This window comes from Mytilus californianus, unplaced genomic scaffold (genome assembly GCF_021869535.1).
Source record: "Mytilus californianus isolate M0D057914Y unplaced genomic scaffold, xbMytCali1.0.p SCAF_3, whole genome shotgun sequence".
NCBI classification, from domain to species: domain Eukaryota; kingdom Metazoa; phylum Mollusca; class Bivalvia; order Mytilida; family Mytilidae; genus Mytilus; species Mytilus californianus.
Window position 1 is genome coordinate 72296402 of NW_026262679.1, and position 18436 is coordinate 72314837.

General features: G+C 29.6%; 1 long non-coding RNA gene across 21 annotated transcripts in view; it reads left to right on the top strand.

Moving 5' to 3' along the window:
- The window catches only part of LOC127735025 (uncharacterized), a 154939-nt gene that overhangs the window by 73174 nt on the left and 63329 nt on the right, over nucleotides 1-18436 (top strand). Inside the window, exon 1 of one of the 21 annotated variants that reach the window (XR_007997944.1) lies at nucleotides 3931-4127. The exons of the other annotated variants lie outside the window; for them this stretch is intronic. This is a non-coding gene — a long non-coding RNA (uncharacterized LOC127735025). Of the gene's footprint in view, nucleotides 1-3930; nucleotides 4128-18436 lie in introns of those variants that run through there. 21 annotated transcript variants of the gene reach the window in all.

The following is an 18436-nucleotide window of genomic DNA, read 5'->3' on the forward strand; positions in this document are numbered from 1 at the left end:
CTTTTATAGCTGACTGTGCAGTATGGGCTTTGCTCATTGTTGAAGGCCGTACGGTGACCTATAGTTGTTAATTTCTGTGTCATTTGGTCTCTTGTGGAGAGTTGTCTCATTGGCAATCATACCACATCTTCTTTTTTATTTGTACTCCAATTTAGGATTTGAATTAAAACATACATCACATTAATTTCTGAATTAATTATAACTGCAAATATTCTCTTAAAGAAAGTATACTTAGTATGCATCACATTAATTTCTGAATTAATTATAACTGCAAATATTCTCTTAAAGAAAGCATACTTAGTATTCTCGTTTGAATTGTTTTACATTGTCATTTCGGGGCCTTTTATAGCTGACTGTGCAGTATGGGCTTTGCTCATTGTTGAAGGCCGTACGGTGACCTATAGTTGTTAATTTCTGTGTCATTTGGTCTCTTGTGGAGAGTTGTCTCATTGCCAATCATACCACATCTTCTTTTTTATTTGTACTCCAATTTAGGATTTGAATTAAAACATGCATCACATTAATTTCTGAATTAATTATAACAGCAAATATTCTCTTAACATTGACAATTTGGAAACCCTTTCTCTAATAGTCTCACCTGAACGAAAGTAAAGTTTCCGATTGTCAATTTGGATATCTACATATTTAGTCGATTTTTTTAAAGTAATTTGGAAAATATGACTTGATTTAGATTGTTTGAAATTCAGTTGAATTTTAATCATTTCTGTTCAAAATGTATACATCAGATTGTTTTGGTTAGACACCAACTTCTGATAATTTGACACGCACATTAATTTCGGAAATAATGATTATATCATTAAACCGTCTTCATTACTGATTGAAATATAGATTTAAAATGAAAATAAGTTAATGATATATAGTCAAAAAGTGCAATTGAGCAATGATGATGGCTGCTGCCATTAATGCCAGTTTTTCTTTATAGATATTTTGAAAGAAAATAAAAATTACAGTAGCAAATTTTTTAAGTTTTATATTTGGTAACAATATTTTTGAACTTATTTTGTTTTTGTTTCAGATACCAGCCCCAGGATATTTACGTCAGGACAGGTAACATATGCATCGGAAAGTAAGTATATATTTTTTTTATTTATTAATAGTTGTCTGATAGATATTAAAATAATTTGAATATGTATTACAGATAGACGGGAGACCAGAGAGAAGAAGAACGTACAGTCCTAGACATGGAGATGATATAATTGTTGATGCCTAGATGATGATGTAGGTATTTTGTCATTACAATTGTACTTAAACTGTTAATAGTTGTAAGGTAATAAAATCAGTTTTCCCTGGAGAAACAGCTTGAAAATTTATTACAAATTAGTCCAAAATTTCTTTTTCAAATTTATACTCTAATGAAATATATTTTAATAAGAAAGTATACTTAGTATTCTCGTTTGAATTGTTTTACATTGTCATTTCGGGGCCTTTAATAGCTGACTGTGCAGTATGGGCTTTGCTCATTGTTGAAGGCCGTACGGTGACCTATAGTTGTTAATTTCTGTGTCATTTGGTCTCTTGTGGAGAGTTGTCTCATTGGCAATCATACCACATCTTCTTTTTTATTTGTACTCCAATTTAGGATTTGAATTAAAACATGCATCACATTAATTTCTGAATTAATTATAACTGCAAATATTCTCTTAAACAAAGTATACTTAGTATGCATCACATTAATTTCTGAATTAATTATAACTGCAAATATTCTCTTAAAGAAAGTATACTTAGTATTCTCGTTTGAATTGTTTTACATTGTCATTTCGGGGCCTTTTATAGCTGACTGTGCAGTATGGGCTTTGCTCATTGTTGAAGGCCGTACGGTGACCTATAGTTGTTAATTTCTGTGTCATTTGGTCTCTTGTGGAGAGTTGTCTCATTGCCAATCATACCACATCTTCTTTTTTATTTGTACTCCAATTTAGGATTTGAATTAAAACATGCATCACATTAATTTCTGAATTATTTATAACAGCAAATATTCTCTTAACATTGACAATTTGGAAACCCTTTCTCTAATAGTCTCACCTGAACGAAAGTAAAGTTTCCGATTGTCAATTTGGATATCTACATATTTAGTCGATTTTTTTAAAGTAATTTGGAAAATATGACTTGATTTAGATTGTTTGAAATTCAGTTGAATTTTAATCATTTCTGTTCAAAATGTATACATCAGATTGTTTTGGTTAGACACCAACTTCTGATAATTTGACACGCACATTAATTTCGGAAATAATGATTACATCATTAAACCGTCTTCATTACTGATTGAAATATAGATTTAAAATGAAAATAAGTTAATGACATATAGTCAAAAAGAGCAATTGAGCAATGATGATGGCTGCTGCCATTAATGCCAGTTTTTCTTTATAGATATTTTGAAAAAAAAAAAAATTAAAGTAGCAAATTTTTTAAGTTTTATATTTGGTAACAATATTTTTGAACTTATTTTGTTTTTGTTTCAGATACCAGCCCCAGGATATTTACGTCAGGACAGGTAACATATGCATCGGAAAGTAAGTATATATTTTTTTTATTTATTAATAGTTGTCTGATAGATATTAAAATAATTTGAATATGTATTACAGATAGACGGGAGACCAGAGAGAAGAAGAACGTACAGTCCTAGACATGGAGATGATATAATTGTTGATGCCTAGATGATGATGTAGGTATTTTGTCATTACAATTGTACTTAAACTGTTAATAGTTGTAAGGTAATAAAATCAGTTTTCCCTGGAGAAACAGCTTGAAAATTTATTACAAATTAGTCCAAAATTTCTTTTTCAAATTTATACTCTAATGAAATATATTTTAATAAGAAAGTATACTTAGTATTCTCGTTTGAATTGTTTTACATTGTCATTTCGGGGCCTTTAATAGCTGACTGTGCAGTATGGGCTTTGCTCATTGTTGAAGGCCGTACGGTGACCTATAGTTGTTAATTTCTGTGTCATTTGGTCTCTTGTGGAGAGTTGTCTCATTGGCAATCATACCACATCTTCTTTTTTATTTGTACTCCAATTTAGGATTTGAATTAAAACATGCATCACATTAATTTCTGAATTAATTATAACTGCAAATATTCTCTTAAACAAAGTATACTTAGTATGCATCACATTAATTTCTGAATTAATTATAACTGCAAATATTCTCTTAAAGAAAGTATACTTAGTATTCTCGTTTGAATTGTTTTACATTGTCATTTCGGGGCCTTTTATAGCTGACTGTGCAGTATGGGCTTTGCTCATTGTTGAAGGCCGTACGGTGACCTATAGTTGTTAATTTCTGTGTCATTTGGTCTCTTGTGGAGAGTTGTCTCATTGCCAATCATACCACATCTTCTTTTTTATTTGTACTCCAATTTAGGATTTGAATTAAAACATGCATCACATTAATTTCTGAATTATTTATAACAGCAAATATTCTCTTAACATTGACAATTTGGAAACCCTTTCTCTAATAGTCTCACCTGAACGAAAGTAAAGTTTCCGATTGTCAATTTGGATATCTACATATTTAGTCGATTTTTTTAAAGTAATTTGGAAAATATGACTTGATTTAGATTGTTTGAAATTCAGTTGAATTTTAATCATTTCTGTTCAAAATGTATACATCAGATTGTTTTGGTTAGCCACCAACTTCTGATAATTTGACACGCACATTAATTTCGGAAATAATGATTACATCATTAAACCGTCTTCATTACTGATTGAAATATAGATTTAAAATGAAAATAAGTTAATGACATATAGTCAAAAAGAGCAATTGAGCAATGATGATGGCTGCTGCCATTAATGCCAGTTTTTCTTTATAGATATTTTGAAAAAAAAAAAAATTAAAGTAGCAAATTTTTTAAGTTTTATATTTGGTAACAATATTTTTGAACTTATTTTGTTTTTGTTTCAGATACCAGCCCCAGGATATTTACGTCAGGACAGGTAACATATGCATCGGAAAGTAAGTATATATTTTTTTTATTTATTAATAGTTGTCTGATAGATATTAAAATAATTTGAATATGTATTACAGATAGACGGGAGACCAGAGAGAAGAAGAAAGTACAGTCCTAGACATGGAGATGATATAATTGTTGATGCCTAGATGATGATGTAGGTATTTTGTCATTACAATTGTACTTAAACTGTTAATAGTTGTAAGGTAATAAAATCAGTTTTCCCTGGAGAAACAGCTTGAAAATTTATTACAAATTAGTCCAAAATTTCTTTTTCAAATTTATACTCTAATGAAATATATTTTAATAAGAAAGTATACTTAGTATTCTCGTTTGAATTGTTTTACATTGTCATTTCGGGGCCTTTAATAGCTGACTGTGCAGTATGGGCTTTGCTCATTGTTGAAGGCCGTACGGTGACCTATAGTTGTTAATTTCTGTGTCATTTGGTCTCTTGTGGAGAGTTGTCTCATTGGCAATCATACCACATCTTCTTTTTTATTTGTACTCCAATTTAGGATTTGAATTAAAACATGCATCACATTAATTTCTGAATTAATTATAACTGCAAATATTCTCTTAAACAAAGTATACTTAGTATGCATCACATTAATTTCTGAATTAATTATAACTGCAAATATTCTCTTAAAGAAAGTATACTTAGTATTCTCGTTTGAATTGTTTTACATTGTCATTTCGGGGCCTTTTATAGCTGACTGTGCAGTATGGGCTTTGCTCATTGTTGAAGGCCGTACGGTGACCTATAGTTGTTAATTTCTGTGTCATTTGGTCTCTTGTGGAGAGTTGTCTCATTGCCAATCATACCACATCTTCTTTTTTATTTGTACTCCAATTTAGGATTTGAATTAAAACATGCATCACATTAATTTCTGAATTATTTATAACAGCAAATATTCTCTTAACATTGACAATTTGGAAACCCTTTCTCTAATAGTCTCACCTGAACGAAAGTAAAGTTTCCGATTGTCAATTTGGATATCTACATATTTAGTCGATTTTTTTAAAGTAATTTGGAAAATATGACTTGATTTAGATTGTTTGAAATTCAGTTGAATTTTAATCATTTCTGTTCAAAATGTATACATCAGATTGTTTTGGTTAGCCACCAACTTCTGATAATTTGACAGGCACATTAATTTCGGAAATAATGATTACATCATTAAACCGTCTTCATTACTGATTGAAATATAGATTTAAAATGAAAATAAGTTAATGACATATAGTCAAAAAGAGCAATTGAGCAATGATGATGGCTGCTGCCATTAATGCCAGTTTTTCTTTATAGATATTTTGAAAAAAAAAAAAATTAAAGTAGCAAATTTTTTAAGTTTTATATTTGGTAACAATATTTTTGAACTTATTTTGTTTTTGTTTCAGATACCAGCCCCAGGATATTTACGTCAGGACAGGTAACATATGCATCGGGAAGTAAGTATATATTTTTTTTATTTATTAATAGTTGTCTGATAGATATTAAAATAATTTGAATATGTATTACAGATAGACGGGAGACCAGAGAGAAGAAGAACGTACAGTCCTAGACATGGAGATGATATAATTGTTGATGCCTAGATGATGATGTAGGTATTTTGTCATTACAATTGTACTTAAACTGTTAATAGTTGTAAGGTAATAAAATCAGTTTTCCCTGGAGAAACAGCTTGAAAATTTATTACAAATTAGTCCAAAATTTCTTTTTCAAATTTATACTCTAATGAAATATATTTTAATAAGAAAGTATACTTAGTATTCTCGTTTGAATTGTTTTACATTGTCATTTCGGGGCCTTTAATAGCTGACTGTGCAGTATGGGCTTTGCTCATTGTTGAAGGCCGTACGGTGACCTATAGTTGTTAATTTCTGTGTCATTTGGTCTCTTGTGGAGAGTTGTCTCATTGGCAATCATACCACATCTTCTTTTTTATTTGTACTCCAATTTAGGATTTGAATTAAAACATGCATCACATTAATTTCTGAATTAATTATAACTGCAAATATTCTCTTAAAGAAAGTATACTTAGTATGCATCACATTAATTTCTGAATTAATTATAACTGCAAATATTCTCTTAAAGAAAGTATACTTAGTATTCTCGTTTGAATTGTTTTACATTGTCATTTCGGGGCCTTTTATAGCTGACTGTGCAGTATGGGCTTTGCTCATTGTTGAAGGCCGTACGGTGACCTATAGTTGTTAATTTCTGTGTCATTTGGTCTCTTGTGGAGAGTTGTCTCATTGCCAATCATACCACATCTTCTTTTTTATTTGTACTCCAATTTAGGATTTGAATTAAAACATGCATCACATTAATTTCTGAATTATTTATAACAGCAAATATTCTCTTAACATTGACAATTTGGAAACCCTTTCTCTAATAGTCTCACCTGAACGAAAGTAAAGTTTCCGATTGTCAATTTGGATATCTACATATTTAGTCGATTTTTTTAAAGTAATTTGGAAAATAAGACTTGATTTAGATTGTTTGAAATTCAGTTGAATTTTAATCATTTCTGTTCAAAATGTATACATCAGATTGTTTTGGTTAGCCACCAACTTCTGATAATTTGACATGCACATTAATTTCGGAAATAATGATTATTTCATTAAACCGTCTTCATTACTGATTGAAATATAGATTTAAAATGAAAATAAGTTAATGATATATAGTCAAAAAGAGCAATTGAGCAATGATGATGGCTGCTGCCATTAATGCCAGTTTTTCTTTATAGATATTTTGAAAGAAAAAGAAAATTAAAGTAGCAAATTTTTTAAGTTTTATATTTGGTAACAATATTTTTGAACTTATTTTGTTTTTGTTTCAGATACCAGCCCCAGGATATTTACGTCAGGACAGGTAACATATGCATCGGAAAGTAAGTATATATTTTTTTTATTTATTAATAGTTGTCTGATAGATATTAAAATAATTTGAATATGTATTACAGATAGACGGGAGACCAGAGAGAAGAAGAACGTACAGTCCTAGACATGGAGATGATATAATTGTTGATGCCTAGATGATGATGTAGGTATTTTGTCATTACAATTGTACTTAAACTGTTAATAGTTGTAAGGTAATAAAATCAGTTTTCCCTGGAGAAACAGCTTGAAAATTTATTACAAATTAGTCCAAAATTTCTTTTTCAAATTTATACTCTAATGAAATATATTTTAATAAGAAAGTATACTTAGTATTCTCGTTTGAATTGTTTTACATTGTCATTTCGGGGCCTTTAATAGCTGACTGTGCAGTATGGGCTTTGCTCATTGTTGAAGGCCGTACGGTGACCTATAGTTGTTAATTTCTGTGTCATTTGGTCTCTTGTGGAGAGTTGTCTCATTGCCAATCATACCACATCTTCTTTTTTATTTGTACTCCAATTTAGGATTTGAATTAAAACATGCATCACATTAATTTCTGAATTAATTATAACTGCAAATATTCTCTTAAAGAAAGTATACTTAGTATTCTCGTTTGAATTGTTTTACATTGTCATTTCGGGGCCTTTTATAGCTGACTGTGCAGTATGGGCTTTGCTCATTGTTGAAGGCCGTACGGTGACCTATAGTTGTTAATTTCTGTGTCATTTGGTCTCTTGTGGAGAGTTGTCTCATTGCCAATCATACCACATCTTCTTTTTTATTTGTACTCCAATTTAGGATTTGAATTAAAACATGCATCACATTTATTTCTGAATTATTTATAACAGCAAATATTCTCTTAACATTGACAATTTGGAAACCCTTTCTCTAATAGTCTCACCTGAACGAAAGTAAAGTTTCCGATTGTCAATTTGGATATCTACATATTTAGTCGATTTTTTTAAAGTAATTTGGAAAATAAGACTTGATTTAGATTGTTTGAAATTCAGTTGAATTTTAATCATTTCTGTTCAAAATGTATACATCAGATTGTTTTGGTTAGCCACCAACTTCTGATAATTTGACAAGCACATTAATTTCGGAAATAATGATTATTTCATTAAACCGTCTTCATTACTGATTGAAATATAGATTTAAAATGAAAATAAGTTAATGATATATAGTCAAAAAGAGCAATTGAGCAATGATGATGGCTGCTGCCATTAATGCCAGTTTTTCTTTATAGATATTTTGAAAGAAAAATAAAATTAAAGTAGCAAATTTTTTAAGTTTTATATTTGGTAACAATATTTTTGAACTTATTTTGTTTTTGTTTCAGATACCAGCCCCAGGATATTTACGTCAGGACAGGTAACATATGCATCGGAAAGTAAGTATATATTTTTTTTATTTATTAATAGTTGTCTGATAGATATTAAAATAATTTGAATATGTATTACAGATAGACGGGAGACCAGAGAGAAGAAGAACGTACAGTCCTAGACATGGAGATGATATAATTGTTGATGCCTAGATGATGATGTAGGTATTTTGTCATTACAATTGTACTTAAACTGTTAATAGTTGTAAGGTAATAAAATCAGTTTTCCCTGGAGAAACAGCTTGAAAATTTATTACAAATTAGTCCAAAATTTCTTTTTCAAATTTATACTCTAATGAAATATATTTTAATAAGAAAGTATACTTAGTATTCTCGTTTGAATTGTTTTACATTGTCATTTCGGGGCCTTTAATAGCTGACTGTGCAGTATGGGCTTTGCTCATTGTTGAAGGCCGTACGGTGACCTATAGTTGTTAATTTCTGTGTCATTTGTTCTCTTGTGGAGAGTTGTCTCATTGGCAATCATACCACATCTTCTTTTTTATTTGTACTCCAATTTAGGATTTGAATTAAAACATGCATCACATTAATTTCTGACTTAATTATAACTGCAAATATTCTCTTAAAGAAAGTATACTTAGTATGCATCACATTAATTTCTGAATTAATTATAACTGCAAATATTCTCTTAAAGAAAGTATACTTAGTATTCTTGTTTGAATTGTTTTACATTGTCATTTCGGGGCCTTTTATAGCTGACTGTGCAGTATGGGCTTTGCTCATTGTTGAAGGCCGTACGGTGACCTATAGTTGTTAATTTCTGTGTCATTTGGTCTCTTGTGGAGAGTTGTCTCATTGCCAATCATACCACATCTTCTTTTTTATTTGTACTCCAATTTAGGATTTGAATTAAAACATGCATCACATTAATTTCTGAATTATTTATAACAGCAAATATTCTCTTAACATTGACAATTTGGAAACCCTTTCTCTAATAGTCTCACCTGAACGAAAGTAAAGTTTCCGATTGTCAATTTGGATATCTACATATTTAGTCGATTTTTTTAAAGTAATTTGGAAAATATGACTTGATTTAGATTGTTTGAAATTCAGTTGAATTTTAATCATTTCTGTTCAAAATGTATACATCAGATTGTTTTGGTTAGCCACCAACTTCTGATAATTTGACACGCACATTAATTTCGGAAATAATGATTATATCATTAAACCGTCTTCATTACTGATTGAAATATAGATTTAAAATGAAAATAAGTTAATGACATATAGTCAAAAAGAGCAATTGAGCAATGATGATGGCTGCTGCCATTAATGCCAGTTTTTCTTTATAGATATTTTGAAAAAAAAAAAAATTAAAGTAGCAAATTTTTTAAGTTTTGTATTTGGTAACAATATTTTTGAACTTATTTTGTTTTTGTTTCAGATACCAGCCCCAGGATATTTACGTCAGGACAGGTAACATATGCATCGGAAAGTAAGTATATATTTTTTTTATTTATTAATAGTTGTCTGATAGATATTAAAATAATTTGAATATGTATTACAGATAGACGGGAGACCAGAGAGAAGAAGAACGTACAGTCCTAGACATGGAGATGATATAATTGTTGATGCCTAGATGATAATGTAGGTATTTTGTCATTACAATTGTACTTAAATTGTTAATAGTTGTAAGGTAATAAAATCAGTTTTCCCTAGAGAAACAGCTTGAAAATTTATTACAAATTAGTCCAAAATTTCTTTTTCAAATTTATACTCTAATGAAATATATTTTAATAAGAAAGTATACTTAGTATTCTCGTTTGAATTGTTTTACATTGTCATTTCGGGGCCTTTAATAGCTGACTGTGCAGTATGGGCTTTGCTCATTGTTGAAGGCCGTACGGTGACCTATAGTTGTTAATTTCTGTGTCATTTGGTCTCTTGTGGAGAGTTGTCTCATTGGCAATCATACCACATCTTCTTTTTTATTTGTACTCCAATTTAGGATTTGAATTAAAACATGCATCACATTAATTTCTGAATTAATTATAACTGCAAATATTCTCTTAAAGAAAGTATACTTAGTATGCATCACATTAATTTCTGAATTAATTATAACTGCAAATATTCTCTTAAAGGAAGTATACTTAGTATTCTCGTTTGAATTGTTTTACATTGTCATTTCGGGGCCTTTTATAGCTGACTGTGCAGTATGGGCTTTGCTCATTGTTGAAGGCCGTACGGTGACCTATAGTTGTTAATTTCTGTGTCATTTGGTCTCTTGTGGAGAGTTGTCTCATTGCCAATCATACCACATCTTCTTTTTTATTTGTACTCCAATTTAGGATTTGAATTAAAACATGCATCACATTAATTTCTGAATTATTTATAACAGCAAATATTCTCTTAACATTGACAATTTGGAAACCCTTTCTCTAATAGTCTCACCTGAACGAAAGTAAAGTTTCCGATTGTCAATTTGGATATCTACATATTTAGTCGATTTTTTTAAAGTAATTTGGAAAATATGACTTGATTTAGATTGTTTGAAATTCAGTTGAATTTTAATCATTTCTGTTCAAAATGTATACATCAGATTGTTTTGGTTAGCCACCAACTTCTGATAATTTGACACGCACATTAATTTCGGAAATAATGATTATTTCATTAAACCGTCTTCATTACTGATTGAAATATAGATTTAAAATGAAAATAAGTTAATGATATATAGTCAAAAAGAGCAATTGAGCAATGATGATGGCTGCTGCCATTAATGCCAGTTTTTCTTTATAGATATTTTGAAAGAAAAATAAAATTAAAGTAGCAAATTTTTTAAGTTTTATATTTGGTAACAATATTTTTGAACTTATTTTGTTTTTGTTTCAGATACCAGCCCAGGATATTTACGTCAGGACAGGTAACATATGCATCGGAAAGTAAGTATATATTTTTTTTATTTATTAATAGTTGTCTGATAGATATTAAAATAATTTGAATATGTATTACAGATAGACGGGAGACCAGAGAGAAGAAGAACGTACAGTCCTAGACATGGAGATGATATAATTGTTGATGCCTAGATGATGATGTAGGTATTTTGTCATTACAATTGTACTTAAACTGTTAATAGTTGTAAGGTAATAAAATCAGTTTTCCCTGGAGAAACAGCTTGAAAATTTATTACAAATTAGTCCAAAATTTCTTTTTCAAATTTATACTCTAATGAAATATATTTTAATAAAGAAAGTATACTTAGTATTCTCGTTTGAATTGTTTTACATTGTCATTTCGGGGCCTTTAATAGCTGACTGTGCAGTATGGGCTTTGCTCATTGTTGAAGGCCGTACGGTGACCTATAGTTGTTAATTTCTGTGTCATTTGGTCTCTTGTGGAGAGTTGTCTCATTGGCAATCATATAACATCTTCTTTTTCATTTGTACTCCAATTTAGGATTTGAATTAAAACATGCATCACATTAATTTCTGAATTAATTATAACTGCAAATATTCTCTTAAAGAAAGTATACTTAGTATGCATCACATTAATTTCTGAATTAATTATAACTGCAAATATTCTCTTAAAGAAAGTATACTTAGTATTCTCGTTTGAATTGTTTTACATTGTCATTTCGGGGCCTTTTATAGCTGACTGTGCAGTATGGGCTTTGCTCATTGTTGAAGGCCGTACGGTGACCTATAGTTGTTAATTTCTGTGTCATTTGGTCTCTTGTGGAGAGTTGTCTCATTGCCAATCATACCACATTTTCTTTTTTATTTGTACTCCAATTTAGGATTTGAATTAAAACATGCATCACATTAATTTCTGAATTATTTATAACAGCAAATATTCTCTTAACATTGACAATTTGGAAACCCTTTCTCTAATAGTCTCACCTGAACGAAAGTAAAGTTTCCGATTGTCAATTTGGATATCTACGTATTTAGTCGATTTTTTTAAAGTAATTTGGAAAATAAGACTTGATTTAGATTGTTTGAAATTCAGTTGAATTTTAATCATTTCTGTTCAAAATGTATACATCAGATTGTTTTGGTTAGCCACCAACTTCTGATAATTTGACACGCACATTAATTTCGGAAATAATGATTATTTCATTAAACCGTCTTCATTACTGATTGAAATATAGATTTAAAATGAAAATAAGTTAATGATATATAGTCAAAAAGAGCAATTGAGCAATGATGATGGCTGCTGCCATCAATGCCAGTTTTTCTTTATAGATATTTTGAAAGAAAAATAAAATTAAAGTAGCAAATTTTTTAAGTTTTATATTTGGTAACAATATTTTTGAACTTATTTTGTTTTTGTTTCAGATACCAGCCCCAGGATATTTACGTCAGGACAGGTAACATATGCATCGGAAAGTAAGTATATATTTTTTTTATTTATTAATAGTTGTTTGATAGATATTAAAATAATTTGAATATGTATTACAGATAGACGGGAGACCAGAGAGAAGAAGAACGTACAGTCCTAGACATGGAGATGATATAATTGTTGATGCCTAGATGATGATGTAGGTATTTTGTCATTACAATTGTACTTAAACTGTTAATAGTTGTAAGGTAATAAAATCAGTTTTCCCTGGAGAAACAGCTTGAAAATTTATTACAAATTAGTCCAAAATTTCTTTTTCAAATTTATACTCTAATGAAATATATTTTAATAAGAAAGTATACTTAGTATTCTCGTTTGAATTGTTTTACATTGTCATTTCGGGGCCTTTAATAGCTGACTGTGCAGTATGGGCTTTGCTCATTGTTGAAGGCCGTACGGTGACCTATAGTTGTTAATTTCTGTGTCATTTGGTCTCTTGTGGAGAGTTGTCTCATTGGCAATCATATAACATCTTCTTTTTTATTTGTACTCCAATTTAGGATTTGAATTAATACATGCATCACATTAATTTCTGAATTAATTATAACTGCAAATATTCTCTTAAAGAAAGTATACTTAGTATGCATCACATTAATTTCTGAATTAATTATAACTGCAAATATTCTCTTAAAGAAAGTATACTTAGTATTCTCGTTTGAATTGTTTTACATTGTCATTTCGGGGCCTTTTATAGCTGACTGTGCAGTATGGGCTTTGCTCATTGTTGAAGGCCGTACGGTGACCTATAGTTGTTAATTTCTGTGTCATTTGGTCTCTTGTGGAGAGTTGTCTCATTGCCAATCATACCACATCTTCTTTTTTATTTGTACTCCAATTTAGGATTTGAATTAAAACATGCATCACATTAATTTCTGAATTAATTATAACAGCAAATATTCTCTTAACATTGACAATTTGGAAACCCTTTCTCTAATAGTCTCACCTGAACGAAAGTAAAGTTTCCGATTGTCAATTTGGATATCTACATATTTAGTCGATTTTTTTAAAGTAATTTGGAAAATATGACTTGATTTAGATTGTTTGAAATTCAGTTGAATTTTAATCATTTCTGTTCAAAATGTATACATCAGATTGTTTTGGTTAGCCACCAACTTCTGATAATTTGACACGCACATTAATTTCGGAAATAATGATTATTTCATTAAACCGTCTTCATTACTGATTGAAATATAGATTTAAAATGAAAATAAGTTAATGATATATAGTCAAAAAGAGCAATTGAGCAATGATGATGGCTGCTGCCATTAATGCCAGTTTTTCTTTATAGATATTTTGAAAGAAAAATAAAATTAAAGTAGCAAATTTTTTAAGTTTTATATTTGGTAACAATATTTTTGAACTTATTTTGTTTTTGTTTCAGATACCAGCCCAGGATATTTACGTCAGGACAGGTAACATATGCATCGGAAAGTAAGTATATATTTTTTTTATTTATTAATAGTTGTCTGATAGATATTAAAATAATTTGAATATGTATTACAGATAGACGGGAGACCAGAGAGAAGAAGAACGTACAGTCCTAGACATGGAGATGATATAATTGTTGATGCCTAGATGATGATGTAGGTATTTTGTCATTACAATTGTACTTAAACTGTTAATAGTTGTAAGGTAATAAAATCAGTTTTCCCTGGAGAAACAGCTTGAAAATTTATTACAAATTAGTCCAAAATTTCTTTTTCAAATTTATACTCTAATGAAATATATTTTAATAAAGAAAGTATACTTAGTATTCTCGTTTGAATTGTTTTACATTGTCATTTCGGGGCCTTTAATAGCTGACTGTGCAGTATGGGCTTTGCTCATTGTTGAAGGCCGTACGGTGACCTATAGTTGTTAATTTCTGTGTCATTTGGTCTCTTGTGGAGAGTTGTCTCATTGGCAATCATATAACATCTTCTTTTTTATTTGTACTCCAATTTAGGATTTGAATTAAAACATGCATCACATTAATTTCTGAATTAATTATAACTGCAAATATTCTCTTAAAGAAAGTATACTTAGTATGCATCACATTAATTTCTGAATTAATTATAACTGCAAATATTCTCTTAAAGAAAGTATACTTAGTATTCTCGTTTGAATTGTTTTACATTGTCATTTCGGGGCCTTTTATAGCTGACTGTGCAGTATGGGCTTTGCTCATTGTTGAAGGCCGTACGGTGACCTATAGTTGTTAATTTCTGTGTCATTTGGTCTCTTGTGGAGAGTTGTCTCATTGCCAATCATACCACATCTTCTTTTTTATTTGTACTCCAATTTAGGATTTGAATTAAAACATGCATCACATTAATTTCTGAATTATTTATAACAGCAAATATTCTCTTAACATTGACAATTTGGAAACCCTTTCTCTAATAGTCTCACCTGAACGAAAGTAAAGTTTCCGATTGTCAATTTGGATATCTACGTATTTAGTCGATTTTTTTAAAGTAATTTGGAAAATAAGACTTGATTTAGATTGTTTGAAATTCAGTTGAATTTTAATCATTTCTGTTCAAAATGTATACATCAGATTGTTTTGGTTAGCCACCAACTTCTGATAATTTGACACGCACATTAATTTCGGAAATAATGATTATTTCATTAAACCGTCTTCATTACTGATTGAAATATAGATTTAAAATGAAAATAAGTTAATGATATATAGTCAAAAAGAGCAATTGAGCAATGATGATGGCTGCTGCCATTAATGCCAGTTTTTCTTTATAGATATTTTGAAAGAAAAATAAAATTAAAGTAGCAAATTTTTTAAGTTTTATATTTGGTAACAATATTTTTGAACTTATTTTGTTTTTGTTTCAGATACCAGCCCCAGGATATTTACGTCAGGACAGGTAACATATGCATCGGAAAGTAAGTATATATTTTTTTTATTTATTAATAGTTGTTTGATAGATATTAAAATAATTTGAATATGTATTACAGATAGACGGGAGACCAGAGAGAAGAAGAACGTACAGTCCTAGACATGGAGATGATATAATTGTTGATGCCTAGATGATGATGTAGGTATTTTGTCATTACAATTGTACTTAAACTGTTAATAGTTGTAAGGTAATAAAATCAGTTTTCCCTGGAGAAACAGCTTGAAAATTTATTACAAATTAGTCCAAAATTTCTTTTTCAAATTTATACTCTAATGAAATATATTTTAATAAGAAAGTATACTTAGTATTCTCGTTTGAATTGTTTTACATTGTCATTTCGGGGCCTTTAATAGCTGACTGTGCAGTATGGGCTTTGCTCATTGTTGAAGGCCGTACGGTGACCTATAGTTGTTAATTTCTGTGTCATTTGGTCTCTTGTGGAGAGTTGTCTCATTGGCAATCATACCACATCTTCTTTTTTATTTGTACTCCAATTTAGGATTTGAATTAATACATGCATCACATTAATTTCTGAATTAATTATAACTGCAAATATTCTCTTAAAGAAAGTATACTTAGTATGCATCACATTAATTTCTGAATTAATTATAACTGCAAATATTCTCTTAAAGAAAGTATACTTAGTATTCTCGTTTGAATTGTTTTACATTGTCATTTCGGGGCCTTTTATAGCTGACTGTGCAGTATGGGCTTTGCTCATTGTTGAAGGCCGTACGGTGACCTATAGTTGTTAATTTCTGTGTCATTTGGTCTCTTGTGGAGAGTTGTCTCATTGCCAATCATACCACATCTTCTTTTTTATTTGTACTCCAATTTAGGATTTGAATTAAAACATGCATCACATTAATTTCTGAATTATTTATAACAGCAAATATTCTCTTAACATTGACAATTTGGAAACCCTTTCTCTAATAGTCTCACCTGAACGAAAGTAAAGTTTCCGATTGTCAATTTGGATATCTACGTATTTAGTCGATTTTTTTAAAGTAATTTGGAAAATAAGACTTGATTTAGATTGTTTGAAATTCAGTTGAATTTTAATCATTTCTGTTCAAAATGTATACATCAGATTGTTTTGGTTAGCCACCAACTTCTGATAATTTGACACGCACATTAATTTCGGAAATAATGATTATTTCATTAAACCGTCTTCATTACTGATTGAAATATAGATTTAAAATGAAAATAAGTTAATGATATATAGTCAAAAAGAGCAATTGAGCAATGATGATGGCTGCTGCCATTAATGCCAGTTTTTCTTTATAGATATTTTGAAAGAAAAATAAAATTAAAGTAGCAAATTTTTTAAGTTTTATATTTGGTAACAATATTTTTGAACTTATTTTGTTTTTGTTTCAGATACCAGCCCCAGGATATTTACGTCAGGACAGGTAACATATGCATCGGAAAGTAAGTATATATTTTTTTTATTTATTAATAGTTGTTTGATAGATATTAAAATAATTTGAATATGTATTACAGATAGACGGGAGACCAGAGAGAAGAAGAACGTACAGTCCTAGACATGGAGATGATATAATTGTTGATGCCTAGATGATGATGTAGGTATTTTGTCATTACAATTGTACTTAAACTGTTAATAGTTGTAAGGTAATAAAATCAGTTTTCCCTGGAGAAACAGCTTGAAAATTTATTACAAATTAGTCCAAAATTTCTTTTTCAAATTTATACTCTAATGAAATATATTTTAATAAGAAAGTATACTTAGTATTCTCGTTTGAATTGTTTTACATTGTCATTTCGGGGCCTTTAATAGCTGACTGTGCAGTATGGGCTTTGCTCATTGTTGAAGGCCGTACGGTGACCTATAGTTGTTAATTTCTGTGTCATTTGGTCTCTTGTGGAGAGTTGTCTCATTGGCAATCATACCACATCTTCTTTTTTATTTGTACTCCAATTTAGGATTTGAATTAATACATGCATCACATTAATTTCTGAATTAATTATAACTGCAAATATTCTCTTAAAGAAAGTATACTTAGTATGCATCACATTAATTTCTGAATTAATTATAACTGCAAATATTCTCTTAAAGAAAGTATACTTAGTATTCTCGTTTGAATTGTTTTACATTGTCATTTCGGGGCCTTTTATAGCTGACTGTGCAGTATGGGCTTTGCTCATTGTTGAAGGCCGTACGGTGACCTATAGTTGTTAATTTCTGTGTCATTTGGTCTCTTGTGGAGAGTTGTCTCATTGCCAATCATACCACATCTTCTTTTTTATTTGTACTCCAATTTAGGATTTGAATTAAAACATGCATCACATTAATTTCTGAATTAATTATAACAGCAAATATTCTCTTAACATTGACAATTTGGAAACCCTTTCTCTAATAGTCTCACCTGAACGAAAGTAAAGTTTCCGATTGTCAATTTGGATATCTACATATTTAGTCGATTTTTTTAAAGTAATTTGGAAAATATGACTTGATTTAGATTGTTTGAAATTCAGTTGAATTTTAATCATTTCTGTTCAAAATGTATACATCAGATTGTTTTGGTTAGCCACCAACTTCTGATAATTTGACACGCACATTAATTTCGGAAATAATGATTATTTCATTAAACCGTCTTCATTACTGATTGAAATATAGATTTAAAATGAAAATAAGTTAATGATATATAGTCAAAAAGAGCAATTGAGCAATGATGATGGCTGCTGCCATTAATGCCAGTTTTTCTTTATAGATATTTTGAAAGAAAAATAAAATTAAAGTAGCAAATTTTTTAAGTTTTATATTTGGTAACAATATTTTTGAACTTATTTTGTTTTTGTTTCAGATACCAGCCCAGGATATTTACGTCAGGACAGGTAACATATGCATCGGAAAGTAAGTATATATTTTTTTTATTTATTAATAGTTGTCTGATAGATATTAAAATAATTTGAATATGTATTACAGATAGACGG